This window comes from Mus pahari, chromosome 2 (assembly GCF_900095145.1).
Source record: "Mus pahari chromosome 2, PAHARI_EIJ_v1.1, whole genome shotgun sequence".
Classification (NCBI taxonomy): domain Eukaryota; kingdom Metazoa; phylum Chordata; class Mammalia; order Rodentia; family Muridae; genus Mus; species Mus pahari.
Window position 1 is genome coordinate 55,916,231 of NC_034591.1, and position 18,810 is coordinate 55,935,040.

General features: G+C 40.9%; 1 pseudogene; it reads right to left on the reverse strand.

Moving 5' to 3' along the window:
* Positions 1-10,292: 10,292 nt before the first annotated feature.
* LOC110317226 lies at positions 10,293-11,993 on the reverse strand (annotated as a pseudogene).
* Positions 11,994-18,810: the final 6,817 nt, after the last annotated feature.

Consider the following 18,810-nt stretch of genomic DNA (forward strand, 5'->3'; position numbering starts at 1 on the left):
GCCTTGGTAAATACTTGCATATGAAAGTAACCTTTTCACTGAATTCTGAGCTCCTGGCTTTAAGGAATATCAGGACTTTGGAATACTGGCTTTAAGGAGACTACACCTATGGTAGAAGTTTAATCTTTAAAGGCATTAATAATATTGAAAGAGAGCATACATCATATTAGCATGTGGATAGNGTTCGTGTATAGAGAATATTGGAAGTGCCGGGACTCCAGGTGGCTGAATCTCCTTGAGATTCTTTTTCTCAGGACTCAGTCCAGGTTTCAGACCTGTTGCGAGCCACCACTGAAGTAGGTGTGGCAATGATCTTTTAAATAAAGAAGGGCCAGATGCAGTGTCTACTCAGTCCTTTATTTATTGGGGTCTTATTAGAGATACCATTAAATCATCCTCAGCTGAGGCAGGAAAGATTGTTTCATTGGCTGAGGATTTCCTTAAACCAATTTCTCACTTGGCCTCTATGTCCTCTGTAAAGATTGCAGACTCACAGTTGCCACAACCTCCCTCACCATGCCCCTCTGTTGTTATTAATATGTCTTCCTCAGAGGACCCAGCTGTTCATCCCAAAAAGCCTGTCCAGCACCTCTATCCTCAACTGCCTGCAGAAGCAGCTGCGTCCAGTGAGCCAAAATTACAAGAATCAAAGCTTACCTATCCTATTTTTAAGAGGCCTCATGCCAATCGGCTAAGTCCCTCTGAGGAGAGTGAGTTGGAGGAAGAAGCTGCCTGATATTGCAACCCTGATTGGCCACCCATTGCGAACACAGTGGCACGCTCTGGGCTCCCTCCTTACCCCTCCACTCCTGAAGTTTGTGCACCTGTGGTCATTCCACCGCCTTCACAAGGTGATTACCTTTTACAGGCCAAAAATCAGCTATCTAAACAAATTTCTGACCTTAAAGAGGTCCTAAATTTACAGAAACAGTTTGCTGATCTCTCCACAGAGCTCTCCTCTCTTCAGGAGACTGTGAGACAGACACTTTTCCCTGGTCCATTGTTGACTCCGGTCCCTTTCCCTGCCATCTCTGGCGGCCATGAGGCTCGCGGAACAGCCAGCTCGCTGCATTCTCACCTTAACAAAGCCTCCCAAAAATCTCATTCTAATAAAACCTCCCAGAGAGTTAGTTCAAAAAAATCCTTGGCATTCCCTGTGTTAATCCGCCAGAATACTAAAGAGGCTTCCTCCTCAGAGGAGGACCCCGCCGCGGATACAGAAAATGGCGACAAGGATAGTGAAGCTAATAATGAGACTGCGGCCACAGCTCCTGAGGCCCCACCGCAAGAAATGAATGAGTATAAAAGATTAAAGTTTAAGACTCTTAAGGATCTTAATACTGCAGTCAAAAATTATAGTCCTAATGCTCCCTTTACTATTTCCATGCTTGAGGCCCTTTCCGGAGGGGCTACCTCACTGCCATTGAATGGTTTAGAGTTACACAGGACAGTTTTTGTCTTGGAAAGCTGACTTTATAGATAGGTGCCAATCTCTAGCAAGGCAGAACCAGAGAGACCCCAAAGCGCCTGTGGCTGAGTGGACTCTTGATAAACTCAGTGGACAGGGAAAATATGTGACTGAGAGGCGCCAGCTTAAGTTCCCCACAGGACTCCTGGCTCAGGTTAAGGAGGCCACCCTTGGGGCATGGCAGGCTGTCCCTTCAAGGGGCTCTATGACCACACCTTTGACTAAGATTATTCAGGGAGCTCAGGAACCTTACAATGAGTTTGTGGGGAGACTCTTAGAAACTGCTGAAAAGGTCCTGGGCCCTGAGGAAAATAAAAGCAAGTTTATAAAAAGTTGCCCTATGAGAATGCCAATTCTTCCTGTAAGGCTGTTCTTTGAGGCCAGACTAAAAATAAGACACTTGATGATTTGGTGAGACTTTGCAGTGATGTAGATACCTTCACCCATAGGATCTCGCAGAGCCTTTCTCAGAGTGTGAATTTGGCTGTGGGGGTTACCTTGCAAGCTGTTGGCCCTTCCAAAAGTTGCTTTAAATGTGGTCAGCCTGGCCATTTTGCCAAGCAGTGCCCCCTGACACAGGGCAGGCCTCAGCCTCCAGGGTCAACACCTTCTGTACCTGCCGCGGTGTGCCCCCGATGTAAGAAAGGAAAACATTGGGCTAGTCAGTGCTGCTCCAAGACGAATGTCATGGGTATAATCCTTTGCCACCCCTTCAGGGAAACGACTTGAGGCCATCCCCGGGCCCTGAGACCTATTCATTTTCTGCCGACCTCGGGGACCAGTCAGCAGATAACAATGCCCCAACTTTCTCTCGCTCCACCCAACTCCTCAGAGCAACCCCAGGGAGTGTTCGATTGGACCTGTGTACCTCCACCAGTACAATTTTAAAACCTGAGGATGGTGTTCAAGCTCTACCTACTGGGGTTTTCGGTCCTCCTCCCCCAAACATGTTTTTTCTCATTTGGGGTCGGGCCTTGTTCACCCTTAAGGGCCTCACTGTCCATCCCTCACTAGTGGATACTGATTTTACAGGAGAAATTAAGATTTTAGCTAGTTCCAGCTCAGGGTTTCTTTGTTGATCAAATGCATGCTAGCTGCTATTTTTCCTTCTCCACATGCCTCAGAGATAGCCAGCCTTATTTTTGAGCTGTTCCCTTTAGGACGCTACAGAGTACAGAGGGGGAGCGATTGGTCTCATAACACGCAGGTAATTGACACCAACTCCTATACTTCAAAAAATGTTATGGCTAGTTGCCTTGCATCCCTTGATAAACAGTCTTGTTGGCCACAAGCTGCTCCTATTCATGTTTCAGATGGTGTTGGTTCCATGGACCAGGTTTGAGAAGAACGAGTTCAACAGATAATTCAAGCCCAGATTGATGGCCTCCTTCTCCACCTCCACCACCATCCACTTTTATTGCCAAAGTCCAGAGGCATTAATTTAGACCCCCAGACCGTAGATATACTTGTTGCTACTCATAAAGCCCTAAATGTTTCCAACCCCTTCCTGGCCAGTGATTGTTGGCTGTGCCTTGCATTGGGAGCCTCCTGGCCCCTTGTAATACCCCTGCAAAATGAGTCCACTATCGTCCCCTCCCAAAATAATTGTAGTTACTNGAAACCTTTTAAGGTTTTACCAAACAATTTTAATGTATACACCTGTCTTTATAGCTCTTTTAAGAATGATTCCTTTGCAGATCTTGGCCTAGCCATGTTTACCTCATGCACCAGTTATGTTAACTCCTCTGCCTCAGGCTGTTTGGGTGGGGGAAAGGTGTATGTATGCGGTGATAACATGGCCTACCCCTTTCTCCCAGTAAATTGGGCTGGTTCCTGTGCACCAGCCTTACTCTTGCGAGATACAGAGATTATACGAGGAGATGAGTCTGTTCCTCTGCCCAGTTTTGATATGTTTGTCCCCAGATGTAAAAGAGCTGTTCAGTTTATCCCCCTTTTGGTTGGATTAGGGATATCTGGGTACTTGCTACTGGCTCTGCTGGAGTTGGGGTGGCTCTAGATACTTACAATAAGCTGTCCCAACAGTTGATTAATAATGTTAATATGGTTTATCAGTCTGTAAAAGACCTTCAAGATCAAGTGGATTCCCTGGCAGAGTGGTCTTACAAAATAGATGAGGCCTTGATTTACTAACTGCAGACAAGGGAGGTATCTGCTTAGTTTTACAGGAAAAATGCTGTTTCTATACAAACAAGTCTGGGATCGTCAGAGACAGAATCAGAAAACACCAAGAAGACATGGAAAAAAGACGTCAAGAACTCTTCGCCAATCCCACGGGGAGTGTCTGGAATGGAGTGCTGCCCTACCTCCTTCCCCTCCTTGGACCCATGATAGGATTTCTTTTACTTATCTCCTTTGGACCCTGGGCATTTAAAAAGGTAACAGAGTTTGTCAAATCACAGGTCGATGCTGCCTTTAGGAAACCAGTATCGGTCCACTATCATTGTCTGGAGGTCAGAGATGTTGATCAAGAGGTATATGTTGAGCCCCCGGAGGCTCCTTTGGCAGGCTTAGATTTCACAACCTTAGATCCAGAAAGCAATCTTGGATACTTTGGTAAGCTATGGAGACATCAATGATGGGAATAGCATGATGCCACATACCAGGGGCACATCCATGAAAGGCTGTAGAGCATCTCAGTGACGGGGCCCACTCCGATTTGAGAGTGCGGGGTATGGAGACAGCTCGTGTAGCCTAAGACAGAGACTCTATGCTCAAACCCAAACACATCGGGTGCATGTGTGAAGGCACATCATGCAGCCTAAGACAGATGCTCCATCTTACAATATAAAAGAGGGGGGATGTTGGAGACCGACACTGAGCCATAAGCCAAAGTTCCCCGCCTTTTTTGAGAAACTTCTGACCTTTTGCAATGACAGTGGACAGAACACCAATATCAGATAATAGTAGCTGCAAACCTTCCAGGAAAAACCACAGAATGTCCCCTGAGATAAGAGTAGATCCTGTGTTCCTGGGCAGGTATGCAGGAACATCTTTACTTCCTCCTTCTCACAGCTTATATTCTGTAACCTTTTTCCCAATAAACAGACCTTGACAAAAACTGCAGGGTCTCCTCCAATTTTGTCCCGCCCATCTTCTTTCAGGCATTGTCCCCCTCGGACCCCCCCGAATAACAGGGTCCTGCGGGTTGGGACAGTAGTTGGCCTTTCTCAGCAGTAAATCCCTCAGTTCGTAGTTATTTACTTTTATTGAGCTTTTGATAGTGACACTCTCACTCCTCTCTTTGTTATATCCCACAGACATATGTGAAAAATGAATTTCTTGAGCATCTTTCTGAAGTGTGCTATGGGAATCATAAGCATGTAACATAGAGAAATCTTTCTCATCCTATACATCCTGTTAATGGCTTGTTTCTTGTGATTCCTAGTGCTACAGACTAGCTCTGAGTACAGTGGCCTTCTGGAAACGCTCTTCTATTTATAGTCCAGGCTCTGCAGTGAACAAAAAGAAAAGGTTTCAAACTATTGACTATTGGCAAAAAGGGAGATGAGGCCATCACAGACACAGGAGTTACAGGTTTAGCTGCACAGGAACATATTTTACATAACGATTTGTCGATACTTATGTAAATCTGAAGGATATGCAGCTGGAACCATGGGTCTCTCCATGTGTACTTTTTAGTTGGTGGTTTAGTGTCTGGGAGCTCGGATGTGGGGGTTGGTTAGTTGATATTGTTGTTCTTCCTGTGGGGTTGCAAACCCCTTCAGCTCCTTCAGTCTTTCCGTAACTCTTCCATTGGGGACCCCATGCTCAGTCCAATGGTTGGCTGTGAGCATCAGTCTCTATATTTGTCAGGCTCTGGCAAAGCTTCTCAGGAGAAAGCTATATCAGTCTCCTGTCAGCAAGCACTTGTTGGCATCCACAGTAGTGTCTGGGTTTGGTGAATATATATGGGATGGATCCCCAGGTGGGGCCATCCTTGGACTGCCTATTTGTCAATATCTGCTCCATACTTTGTCTATGTATTTGTTCCTGTGAGTATTTTGTTCCCCCTTTTAAGAAGGACCGAAGAGCCCAAACTTACTTTATCTTGAGCTTCATGTGGTCTGTGAATTGTATCTTAGGTATTCTGAGCTTTTGGGATAATATCCACTTATCAGGGATAATATCCGCTTATCAGTGAGTGCATATCATGTGTAGTCTTTTTGACTGAGTAACCTCATTCAAGATGATATTTTCTAGATCCATCCATTTGCCTGTGAATTTCATGAAGTCATTGTTTTTCATAGCTGTGTAGTACTCCATTGTATAAATGTACTGGGAAGACTGGGATAGGCTTGACTTCACATGTACTTTTATTTCTAATTGACCCCGATTGCTAAATTTTAGTGACAAATACTTTTAAAAGAAAGTATTTTAAAATGAAAATAAACACATCAATTCTGCTCCAAGAAGTAAAAACAAAAGTAGAAAATAACCAAGACTTTTAATTATTTGATTCACATGAACTAAATATCAGAACTTAACAAAATGAAAGTTATATATTTCCAAATAATGCCTTAACTTTTGACTTTTGTCTGATTGCATGCTGTTCTTTAATGTCCGGTCACTTCCTGCTGGGAGATGCCTGGCATGGTTACAATTCTTCACAATTCTGTCCAGAGAATGGATTGTTGTCCATCCTCCACAGAAATCAGCCCCAAACTCTGTCTGGCTAGAAAGGCAAACTTCTTATTTTTTATTAATTGGAAATGAGATTTTCCTCTTCTGACACTTTAGCTTCTGGGTAGAATGGAAGAGAGCAGAGCGAGCCTGATTCACGAGACATAACTGAATCTGAGTTGAATAAATCTCCATTCACAATGAGTTCGGGAACACGCTTGGAAGGAGGGGGGAATTGTCAGGCTTTTAATTAAAGGCTGCAGAGGACTTGATTGCACCCGGTTTTACTCCCCGATCTCCTTCCAGCAAGAAGTCAGTCCCGATGGGACAAGCATAGTCATGTTCCTCTGGAGCCACTCCTTTTCCTTTGAGAGTAAGCAAGGCAAAGGTAGACAGGTAAGGCACACGGTTTCAGTCATCTCTGAATTTCATTATTTTGAGTGCACTTTAAAACTAGAGACGAGGCGCTTGGTGAATTTTAAATTTCCAAGAGGAAATGAGGCTGGGAATTGAACATCCCGAAAGCCAGGAGACCCAGATTGCGCAGCGCTGTGTCAAAACGCCCTTGCTTCTTAGGCTGCAGTCCAGACACTCGGTACTCCTGCTCACCCTCGGCCGAGCTGAAGACTCTGGCTCACAAACTTTTCTGCTTAGCAGCAGTTTTCATTTTCCCTCTTGGAGTCCTATTCTTACGCTGAAGTTCCGCTGTGACTCCCCATACCAGATTTCCCAGCAGATTGTTGATATTTGAGTTTCTATCCTACTGCAGTTCCCACCCAAGGCTACCAGTTGTCTCCATGGTGAAGCTCTTAATGGTTTAAAATCATCCTGTGCACCTGTTAATCTACCGGGGCAACATTACAATTCTAATTTTGCAGTTGCTTTGCTCACTGAATCACTAGGTAATATGGCGACCTGTGTAAATTAATTCTTTATTCCATTTTTAAACCTAGAGTTCTTTATTGACAAATGAAACTGTATGCACTTATGATGCACATCATATTATCCATACACTAGTCTGAGCAAATCTAGTTAATTGACATATATCACCTTACTTATGTCTTCATGAAAAGAATACTTAAAATCTACTTGTTAAGCAATTTTCAAATACAATGTCTTTATACTAAGTGTGACTTCCATTATGACTATACAAAGGTAAAAATGACAGAGTGCTAGGGCTCATGAGCTTTGTGTAGTATGCAACTAAAGATGCTAGTATACGTTACCCAGCTCCCATCAACCCCGGTTCCTACTTACCACTATTTTCTTTGCCTCAACTTCATCTTGCTTTGGGATTCCATACACAAGTAAGACCACATGATATTTGATATTTATCTTTCTGTCTCTGGCTTATTTAAGGAAGCACAATGGTGTTTGTGTGTATGTATGTATGTATGTGTGTGTGTGTGTGTGTGTGTGTGTATGTGTGTGTATATGTGCACACCCACATAATGTAATACACAGTGTAATAGGTTTGTTACATGCTGTTAGCTTTTATATTACATTATGCATATATATTATTATATGAATTGCATTTTCTTTATTCATCCATCACTGAACACTTAGGCTAATTTCCTATCTTAGCTATCATAGCTATGATGTATTGAATGCTGGAGGACAAGTATCTCTCCAAAATACTGATTTCAATTTCATATATATATATATATATATATATATATATATCAAGAAGAAGTCGGATTGCCGAATCAGATGGTATTTCTATTTTTCATGTTTTGAGTAATCTTCATATAGTTTTCCATATGGATTGGATATATCAGTGATAGCCCGATCAGCAGCACTGTGATTTCTTTATAATAGCCATTGTACTTGGGGTGAGAGGCTCACTGTCCTGTAATTATCATGAACACTTTGTCATATGTTTGTGGACCCTGTAGATTTCTTTCCAGCCACATTTATTCAGCTTACTCACCTAATTTTATTATATTGCTTGCTGTTCTGCAATATATATTCTGGTTATTAATATTCTGGTCTGATGAATAGTTGACAAATATTTCCTTCTGTCTATAGTTTTTCTTTTCATTCTGTTGCATTTCCACTGTAATGCGGAATCTTTGTGCTCTGAGGTGACTTAATCTGTCCATATCTGCTTTGCTTTGTGTGAGGCGGTTTCCTAGTGAGCAGCTCACCCTCCATGCCAATGTCTTGAAGTGTTTTCCCCATGGTTCCCCATCTTAGTCACTGTTCTATCACTATGAAACGATACCACAGCCAAAGCAGCTTTCAAACACAAGTACTTAATTGACAACTTGCTTAATAGTTTCAGATGACTCCATGGCCATCATGGTGGGGAGTGTGGCACAGACAGGTGTGGTGTGGTATGGCGCTGGAGCAGTAGTTGAGAGCTTTCATTTGGTCATAAGCAAACACACACACAGCACACACACACACACACACACACACACACACACACACACACACAGAGACAGAGACAGAGACAGAGACAGAGACAGAGAGAGGCTATGCAGGCCTGGCATCAGGTTTTCGATGTTGATCCTTCTGAATTGATTTTTACACAAAGCGCTTACTCTGTTTTTCCCAGTCTGCTGCTGACTCTGATCTCTGAGAGCCTACGTTCCACCCTCTCCATTATCTTCTGGATTCCCCCATGCTGACTCACATGATGATACATGTACTCGGCTGTTTCTCTGGCGCCAAGGAGAGGGTGATGCTTGGCATATCTCTTCAGACATTTAAAACCCCCTGGTACCATTCTCAACTTGAAAATTATTGTTTTATTCTTAGGCAATAACAGTGAATCGCATGGAATTTCAGGACTGAAACATATATGCAAAACTGATTTTACAAGATTTTTTTTTTGAACACCCTTCCAGGTCACACTCATTCACTCATTCACTCACTCATTCATTTCCTGGTAGTATAGACGTTCTTTGTATAGAAGTTTTACATGAGTGGTCGTGAATGGAAAAGTAGTATATTATTATTCCTTATATTCCTTTTTAGATTTTTAAGGGTTCATTTATTTATTTATTTATTTATTTTTGGATTTTCGAGACAGGGTTTCTCTGCATAGCCCTGGCTGCCCTGGAACTCACTTTGTAGACCAGGATGGCCTCGAACTCAGAAATCTGCCTGCCTCTGCCTCCCGAGTGCTGGGATTAAAGGTGTGTGCCACCACACCTGGCTCATTTATATGCAATTTAAACAACAAACCCACTATTAAAATGCATTTTTTGTTTGTTGCAGGTGTATGTGTGTTTTGTCTTCATGTTTGTATGCCCACCATATAAGCACTGCCCATGGAGGCCAGAAGGTTACGTTAGACTACCCAAAATTAGAGTTAAAGGCAGGTGTGAGTGGCTATGTTGGTTCTGGGACCTGAACTCCAGGCCAGGGCAACAACACTCTTAAGCACTGAGCTGTCTCTCCAGACTTCAAACCACCTTCATAAGGAGGATAAGTTGAAGAGTTTGGTAAATCAAGGCAGACAGAAAACCATTGAAAACTTTGTTTGAAATCGGTGAATATAATTTTCAGAAACCAGTGAAATGGGTATAGCTTAGTCCGGGTTTCTGTTCCTGGACAAAACTTCATGACTAAGAAGCAAGTTGGGGAGGAAAGGGTTTATTCGGCTTACACTTCCACATTGCTGTTCATCACCAAAGGATGTCAGGACTGGAACTCAAGCAGGTCAGAAAGCAGGAGCTGATGCAGAGGCCATGGAGGGATGTTCTTTCCTGACTTGCCTCCTCTGGTTTGCTCAGCCTGCTCTCTTATAGAACCCAAGACTACGAGTTCAGAGATGGCACCACCCACAAGGGGACCTCCCCCCTTGATCACTAATTGAGAAAATGTCTTACAGCTGGATCTCGTGGAGGCATTTCCCCAACTGAAGCTCCTTTCTCTGTGATAATTCCAACCTGTGTCAAGTTGACACAAAATTAGCCAGTACACGATATATATCTTTTTTGTTGCAAATAGTATTGTATTAGAAAATCGTAAAACCGAGTAAGAATTTCAAGAGAATAGCAGCAGGACATAAAAATCAAACAACAAACAAACAAACAAAAAAAAAAACGCTCCAGGTTTTCAGTACACAAAGATCTCTGAGAATACACACCCTACAAAACACCAACCAAATTGACCCTTCTTTTTTGTTGTTTTTGTTCTGGCAGTTCTGCAACTTTATTTGGCATTCAGCAGGTTAGTTATCATCCACATTGACCATTTGTAGATTTATTTTATTTTATTTTATTTTTTTATTATTTTCTTTATTTACATTTCAAATGCTATCCTGAAAGTTCCCCATACCCTCCCCCTGCCCCACTCCCCTACCCACCCACTCCCACTTCTTAGCCCTGGACTTCCCCTGTGCTGGGTCATATAAAGTTTGCAAGACCAAGGGACCTCTCTTCCCAATGATGGACGATTAGGCCATCTTCTGCTACATATGCAGATAGAGACACGAGCTCAGGGGGTACTGGTTAGTTCATATTGTTGTTGCACCTACAGGGTTGCAGCCCCCTTCAGCTCCTTGGGTACTTTCTCTAGCTCCTCCATTGGGGGCCCTGTGCATCATCCAATAGCTGATTGTGTGCATCCACTTCTGTGTTTGCCAGGCACTGGCATAGCCTCACAAGAGGCCGCTATATCAGGGTCCCTTCAGCAGAATCTTGCTGGCATGTGCATTAGTATCTGGGTTTGGTGGCTGATGATGGGATGGATCCCCAGCTGGGGTAGATAGTCCATCCTTTCATCTTAGCACTAAATTTTGTCTCTGTACTTATATCCTTTCATGGGTATTTTGTTCCTTATTCTAAGGAGGAATGAAGTATCCACACCATGGTCTTCCTTCTTGGTTTTCTTGTGTTTTGCAAAATGTATCTTGGGTATTCTAAGTCTCTGGGCTAATATCCGCTTATGAGTGAGTTCATATCTAGTGACTTCTTTTGTGATTGGGTTACCTCACTCAGGATGATATCCTCCAGATACATCCATTTGCCCAAGAATTTCATAAATTCATTGTTTTTAATAGCTGAGTAGTACTCCATTGTGTAAAGGTACCACATTCTGTATCCATTCCTCTATTGAGGGACATCTGGGTTCTTTCCAGCTTCTGGCTATTATAAATAAGGCTGCTATGAACATAAAGGAGTGGAGCATGTGTCCTTATTACCAGTTGGAAGATCTTCTGGGTATATGCTCAGAAGAGGTATTGTTGGATCCTCCAGTAATACTATGTCCAATTTTCTGAGGAACCGCCAGACTGATTTCCAGAGTGGTTGTACAAGCTTGCAATCCCACCAGCAATGGAGGAGCATTCCTCTTTCTCCACAACCTCACCAGCATCTGCTGTCACCTGAATTTTTAATCTTAGCCATTCTAACTGAAGTGAGATGGAATCTCAGGGTTGTTTTGATGTGCATTTCCCTGATGACTAAGGATGTTGAACATTTTTTCAGGTGTTTCTCAGCCATTCGGTATTCCTCAGATGAGAATTCTTTGTTTAGCTCTGTACCCCATTTTTTAATGGGGTTATCATCTGTAGATTTTTTTGAATGTGGTAACAGGCACATAAGTTACCAATGTGTAGAACTTGTTTGGTGAATCCTCGTCCTCATTATGTTTTCTGGACAAGTGAACTCAGATGTGATATGAAACATTTCTTATTCCCTTGGCCCAGATGGCTTTATTGAGACTGGTGTCAATGTGCACATCTGGTGTCTCCATTTCCTTTATAGCAAACTTCTGAATTTCTCTGAGTGCCTGAGGAACATGCTTCTTGAAGCCCCACTCCGTGGATGCGCTTGTGAATGTAGATGGTGTATTCTCAGGTTACTACCTCATTGATTGCAGAACAACCCTTCTTCTTGCTACCCTTCTTTGCAGGAGCCATTCTGCCGGGCCCAAGTTGGGCGAACCCTTCTTTTTTAAAAGCAAAATGTTCATTCAATCCTTCCTACCTCATCGTAGACACCAGCCAACCAATTATATAAACAGTGTGTTTACTATTTTGTGTTTCTCGAGATTTGTAAATGTAGATCACATAGTATGTAGGCATTGGAATCTGGGTCCCTAGGCCATTGGCCTATCATCCCATTTACATAACACTGGTTTGCTTTGTGACGCTTGTTTTTGTTTTTCATCTTCTTTGTCTACTAACATTTTTCAGTAGCTTAAGTTAGATGTTTCGATCTTTGTTTTTGTTTGTTTGTTTGTTTTTTTGTTTTTTGTATTTTTTTTTTTTTTGGTCTTGTCTTCTATTATAAACACTAAGTGTTCTGATAAGTATGACTTTGGCTTCATTTTACCAATTTTGATGTTATATTTTCTTTTCTTTATTCTGCTAAACATGTTCCTTAATTTTACTTGTGAAGTGTTGTGTGAAATATTTAAAAAAGAGGCAGGCACCCGCGCTAGCACCAGCTATGTGTTCACAGGGCGATTTCCCGCCACCAGGGTCTCCATGGTCCCCATGCAGTGGCCACCCAACTCATTCTCTTCCTGTGGATCCTGCTCACATTCCCAGCCATCTACCCGCTGTGGTTAGCTGTCATAAATTCCCCGTAACTGGCAAAATCAAAAATCTAGAACCTTGTAATTTATCAGTCAGATTTATATCAATAAATTCTCAACTCACAAAACGCCCACACAAAGAACTTAAAACTCAATTGATATAAACACAAGATAAACACCTAGATGGGGCAAATGCACCCTACTTATTATTTAATCATCTATCTAAGAAAGCCCCAGGCTCCCAGGACTACGTGGTTCCTCTTCCTCTTCTGTAGGTTCCATCTTGTCTCCTAATCTTCCTCTCTGTCTCTCTGTACTCTTCTCTAAAACGTTCAGCCTGCTTTCTTTTTGCACTGCCCAATCGTAGGCTCTAGCCTTATCTTTCACCTGCCCTCACCTCCTTACAGACAGCCATCTACAGTGAGATCTTTCATAGCATGGATATTCCAGAAAATGTACATTTGAAAACAATCTAGAAAATTGTAGATTTTTCTAAATTTATTTTGCTATTGAATTATGATTTAGTTCTCTTGATTTGCTGATCGTATTCGGTGTGAATTTAATTTCTTTTAACTGAACAAGAGGTCTTCTTTGGTGTAACATTTGGTTTACATTATGAATGTTCTGTGGGTATTTGAGAAGCATAGTATTTTCCCATTGTTTGTGTTTGATGGGTGCAGTTAGAACAGTCAGATGGATGACATCTTTCAGGTTTTCTAGATTCTTGTCATTTTTTTATCTAATGGAGCCTTGTGTTATAGGGACAGGGAATTTGAAATAGGAAGTGTTAATCTGCTAAATATCAAAGTAATTGAAATTACAGCTCTGTTATTTTCTGCTATTTTTTGGTTTCTAAAAGTTGTGTATACTTTTATAACATTTAAAACAAGCTTTACAGCAATTCTTGTACTATAGAGTGTCTATTTCATTGGCAAAAAGACTTCCTTGAAATTTATTTTGCTATATTCATAGAATCTCTTTAAGTCTCCTAGGTTTCCCAATCCAGTTGTATGTTTTACTCGTCTGGTTTTTGTTTGTTTTGCTTTTTTTTTTTTTAATCCTTTTTTTATATTTTCCACTACCTCTGATTTTTAATACACCTATCATGGGCAGAATAAGTTTTGGCTTTTAAAATTCAATTGAATGATCTTTTGATTAGAATGTTAGTCTCTTTTATATTGTTATTTGTATCACTGGGCTTTATTCTCCTTGTCTGTTAGTTTGCTTCTTGTCCTACTCAGTCACACTCTGCCATATCTCTTTCAGTCAGGATCCTCACTGAATCGCCAGCTATGCTAATGGCCAGAAAGGCCCACTCTCCCTTCTTTTTTTGCCTGCTGGGTTTATGTGTGCACAGAGCCACAATCGAATGTTTTTAATGCATGCTGGGAGCCTGAATTCAAGAGGTCCTCATGCTTGTGTAGCAGGTGCTCTTACTCACTGAGCCACGGCTTCATCCCTTGGGTGTTGTCTTAGTCAGGGTTTCTATTCCTGTACAAACATCATGACCAAGAAGCAAGTTGGGGAGGAAAGGGTTTATTCAACTTACATTTCCATACTGCTGTTGATCACCAAAGGATGCAGGACTGGAACTCAAGCAGGTCAGAAAGCAGGAGCTGATGCAGAAGCCATAGAGGGATGTTCCTTACTGGCTTGCTTCTCCTGGCTTGCTCAGCCTGTTCTCTTATAGAACCAAGACTACCAGCCCAGAGATGGCACCACCCACAAGGGGCCCTCCCCCCTTGATCACTAATTGAGAAAATACCTTACAGCTGGATCTCATGGAGGCATTTCCTCAACTAAAGCTCCTTTCTCTGTGATAACTCCAGCTGGGTCAAGTTGACACAAAATTAGCCAGTACAGGTGTATTTCTTAAAAGCTGTTGTTGTGATTTTGTGGTCCAGCCATGGTTAGTAAGTACAGCCCCAGAGTCTAAGTAAATAACCGCATTTCCTGTTATCCTTTCTCCTTCCTCCTGGACTTGGGTTACTGCTATCAAGCTCTCTTCATTGTCACAGATTTCTTTCACCAGGATCTCAAATCTGCTGAGTCTGTTTAGTATCTCTTCCATTTTTTCAAATTTTACTCTATAATCTAGAATTTTCTACCTGTTTCTCTCTTATGATGTTATTTCATCTGTTAAAATATTGCTGTTTTGTTTGTTTCATTGTGATTTTAATTTTTTCTAAATCATGTGGTAGTTTTTTCTTTCCTGTAAGTATAATCCATACTGCCTTTTTCCTTTTATGACTGATAAGCTTTGTTTGAAAGCAGTTATTATGCATAATGTATTGTATTTACTCTTACTGTATATTTGTCTTGTTTGATGTGAGGGTTCTATTTTTGCCGCGATAATCTGCAGTAAACTTGTCTGAGAAGAGACTGGCACACAGTTTCTGTCCCTCCCCCCAATGCTATTCCATGCGTCTTTACAACTCAGACATCTGAAGCTAGTAGTTTTTATCTTCTGCTGTCTGAATAAAGGGAAAAAAATCAGAAACACAGGAACTTTATTAGAGTACCTATATTTTGAGAGTTTTTTTTTTTCAGCCTCTCTAAGGTCTAATAACCTAGACACATTAATTTGTCAGCCGTTCAGAAACACAGAGTACCTGTTAATTTCAGATTTCAACTACCCCCCCCACTCATACAGACCCTGCCGTATGCACTCACTTCCAATGTCACCCTCATACTTATGCCCCAAAACTCACCCCCCACTCTCACTGACCCCCCACTCACCTCCAGACTTACACCCCCAAACTCATCCCCACTCACACTCTTGCAGTAACAGCTCCAGTATCATCTGCATAAACTTTGCCTGTCAATTCCAGTTCAAGATCTCCACACTAAAGGAAGTACTAGTGAGCAATGGGGTTGCAGAATCTCATTTCAACTGGTTATATGGCCCCCCAAATCAACTAAGCGCATAGGGTTTATAGGGGCTCACAGAGACTGAAGAGATAATCGTGGATACTGTATCTGGGTGTGAGCTAGGTCTTCTATAAGTACCTATGTTTGTGGTTGTGTAGTTTGGTGTTATTGTGGGACTCCCAAGAGTAGGAGTGGGGTGTGTCTCTGACTCTTTTGTCTGCATGTGGGACCCTTTTCCTCCTATTGGATTGCCTTGTCCAGCCTTGATATAAGGGTTTGTGCCTAGACTTACTGAATCTTCATAGACTGTGTTCAGTGGATATCTCAGGAAGGTCTATTTTTGTTTGTTTGTCTGTTTTGTTTTTAAAGGGAAACAGAGGAGGAGTAGATCTGGGGGAGAGGGGAACTTTCGGGGTGGGGAAGGGTAGGGAGGAGTGGACAAAGAAAAACTGCTGTCAGGATGTAACATATGAGAGAAGAATAAAAATTTTTAAAACAAGAATATTAGTGTGAAAAGAAATTACCTTTTATAAATCTCTATGTGTTTGCCTTTAAGCTAAATATTATTCCAGAGTCGGGGGCTGTTAGGAAGGACATACAAAGGTTACAGTTGAACTGGGACTCATTTATATTGCTGAAGGCAAAACCATTTTTTTAAGTAGCATATTCTAAGTGTGCAATGTATATGAAGTGTGCAAAGAAGTAGTTATACCCTAGGCCCTTGCATCCATTCACTGACTCCCTCACCAATCTCGTACCCACCATGCACTCTGAGCATCCTGCAGTCTGGAGATCAGTTGGTGGCAAATCCTTTATGTGGCTGCGCTGTGTTTACACTTTTACACTTACAAAGGTTTGAAATAGTCAAATGATTATATATGCAAAAATCATCATGTTACAGTTTCGCCATGGTTCGGGTCTGGAGCATAGGAGCAACGGGTAGTGTCACCTAGCCTAGGTGTGCAGTATCTTACAACACCTAGATTTCCTTAAGCACAATCCAGGATGTCTCACAATCATGGGCTTGTCTAAATATCTATTTGTCAGAACTCAGGCCAGTCATTAGCAACTCATGAGTGACTATTCATTGCTTGGCATATTTATCTAGATTCTTTGTCATGCATACCTAGTTTATTCTTAACCCACAAGATAAAGGGAAAGGGAAAAGAAATAATTGTTATCACATCCACTTTTAGTACTTGCTGTTTTTGAAGAACAGAGCAACTTGCTTTCCAACTAAACAACTTAACTGAATGATTCTAACAGATTTTGAACCAATGCATTTTTATTCCATTCATGTAATCAGAGAATGCTTCTCTCTGCTGACAATTATTTCTCCTTCTGTATTTTCTCATTTCATTGAACTTTGCTAAAACATCCCAAATAGGACTGAATGAAAATTATGCCAGGAAGTGCTCATTTAGCTGCTAATCTTTTTGTAAACCCGTTTCAAATAAGCATTCAAACACACATCCCCATGTTATTTATCTTAGGTATCAGATAAATACTCTTTAGCATACATAAAGATTTTAATCCCAGTCATCTTAATAGTGTTTATTCAGAATGACTTACCATCTATTATATGTCTCTAAAGCAGTTATTGATGTAATCGTATTTACTTTTATCCTTAAGTATGTTGATAGAAAGATTTATGGCGAGTGTCTCCTGATGAATCTTTTTAATACTGCTTAAATAAACCTTTCTTGATCTCACTGCATTACTTTTGTAGTGCACAGTGGAAATCTATATGCTGAACATCTAGTTAAGCTTCTTGCAACATTATCTGTAAGTGAAGATCAAAACCTGGAGAGATTCCCTCTGCATAGATTAATAGAATAGACTCAATATTCTTTTAATATGGCAGGTCTTGTCAGCTGGACCTCTAAATTTAGTAAATACAAACAGTTTTGGAGACTTTTAAAACAGATATTCAAATGAAAATCCTGAAGGATAATAGCAAAACAAGATATTGGGAGATCCAGAAAATAATTGAACAGAAAGATAAACACACTTAAAGCTCTCACTATTTGTTCACAGTTTTTGCTTTGAAGATAAAACTATTACCTTAGTGTTGGTGACAGAGGCTGGAAGATTTCCTCCAACCCAAAATTGTTAATCAAGGGATAATGTTTGAAACCAGATTTAAATATTAAGAACTATATATGTGTTGAGGTATCATAGAGTGTCTCTTTAAATGTACAATTTTGCATTTTATGGTCAATTCAAAGAAATGTAAAGAGGCATTACTGACAGTATTTGATTTAAATTCTTCTCCTTTTGGCCACAGATCCTAATATTTAACTTAAATTTATTTTATTGTTTAAACTTCTTTGTTATTATTTATCTTATGACTTTAATGGTAAAATTTAGAAGTAGTTTGTCAAATTCCTTTTAAAATGTTTCCTGGTCTTAATTTTATGACAACTGATAATTGAGATTCTTCAAATAGTTCCATGAGGCATTTACCATGATGCTCAAATCAGACAAAGATAAAAGAAAGTGGCATAAAAAATAAAATTTATAAAATCAGTAGATGAAATCCAAAACTATATAAAAACAGATAATATAGTATGATGACTGAATATTCTTAAGGAGTTTCAAGTGATTTAATACTTGAATATCAATTTTGGCAACTTTATCATTTTAACAGAATATCTCAGAAACATCTCTATACATTGCATTTGGGGGGGGAGATTTTCTTTTTTTATAATAGAGAAACACAGCTTTTGAATGGTCTTTCATCTTAAAGTGTCTGTAAGAATATTTATGATATTTTGTATGAAGAAGACAGTTTTGTATTATTTCAGTTGATGCTCTTTCTTTATTTGTGTTTTAATACACTCGCTACCACCTCCAATAGTGTTAGCAAAAGTAATAGAAGCAGACACAGTGGCCTTGATCAACATCTGGTGGGGAAATCATTTAGTCTTTATCATGAACATTTGGTGGGTGTTACGTTGACCGAAAGGTTTGTGTAGGTTCTGAATTTATTTTAGGAAGTTTCCTCTAGGCCTGAGTTTTAGGAGAATTTTTACTATGAGCAAGGCAGAGAGTTTCAGAGGAATATTTTTCTAGGGCTGTATGACGGCTCACTGGGTAAGAGCACTTGTACAAGCAAAAGGACCAAGTTTGATCTCCAGCACTCATTGAGAAAAGCCAGACCTGACCATGAGCATCCACACTCTCAGTGTCAGGACAGCAAGTGGCACAGATACTGGGGTCTCAGTGGCCAACCAGCCGAGCTGAAACAGCAAGATCCGAGTTGAATAAGAGATGACACATCAAAGGAGTAAGAGAGAGAATGATAGAGACCCAATGTCTTCTTCCAGTCTCCC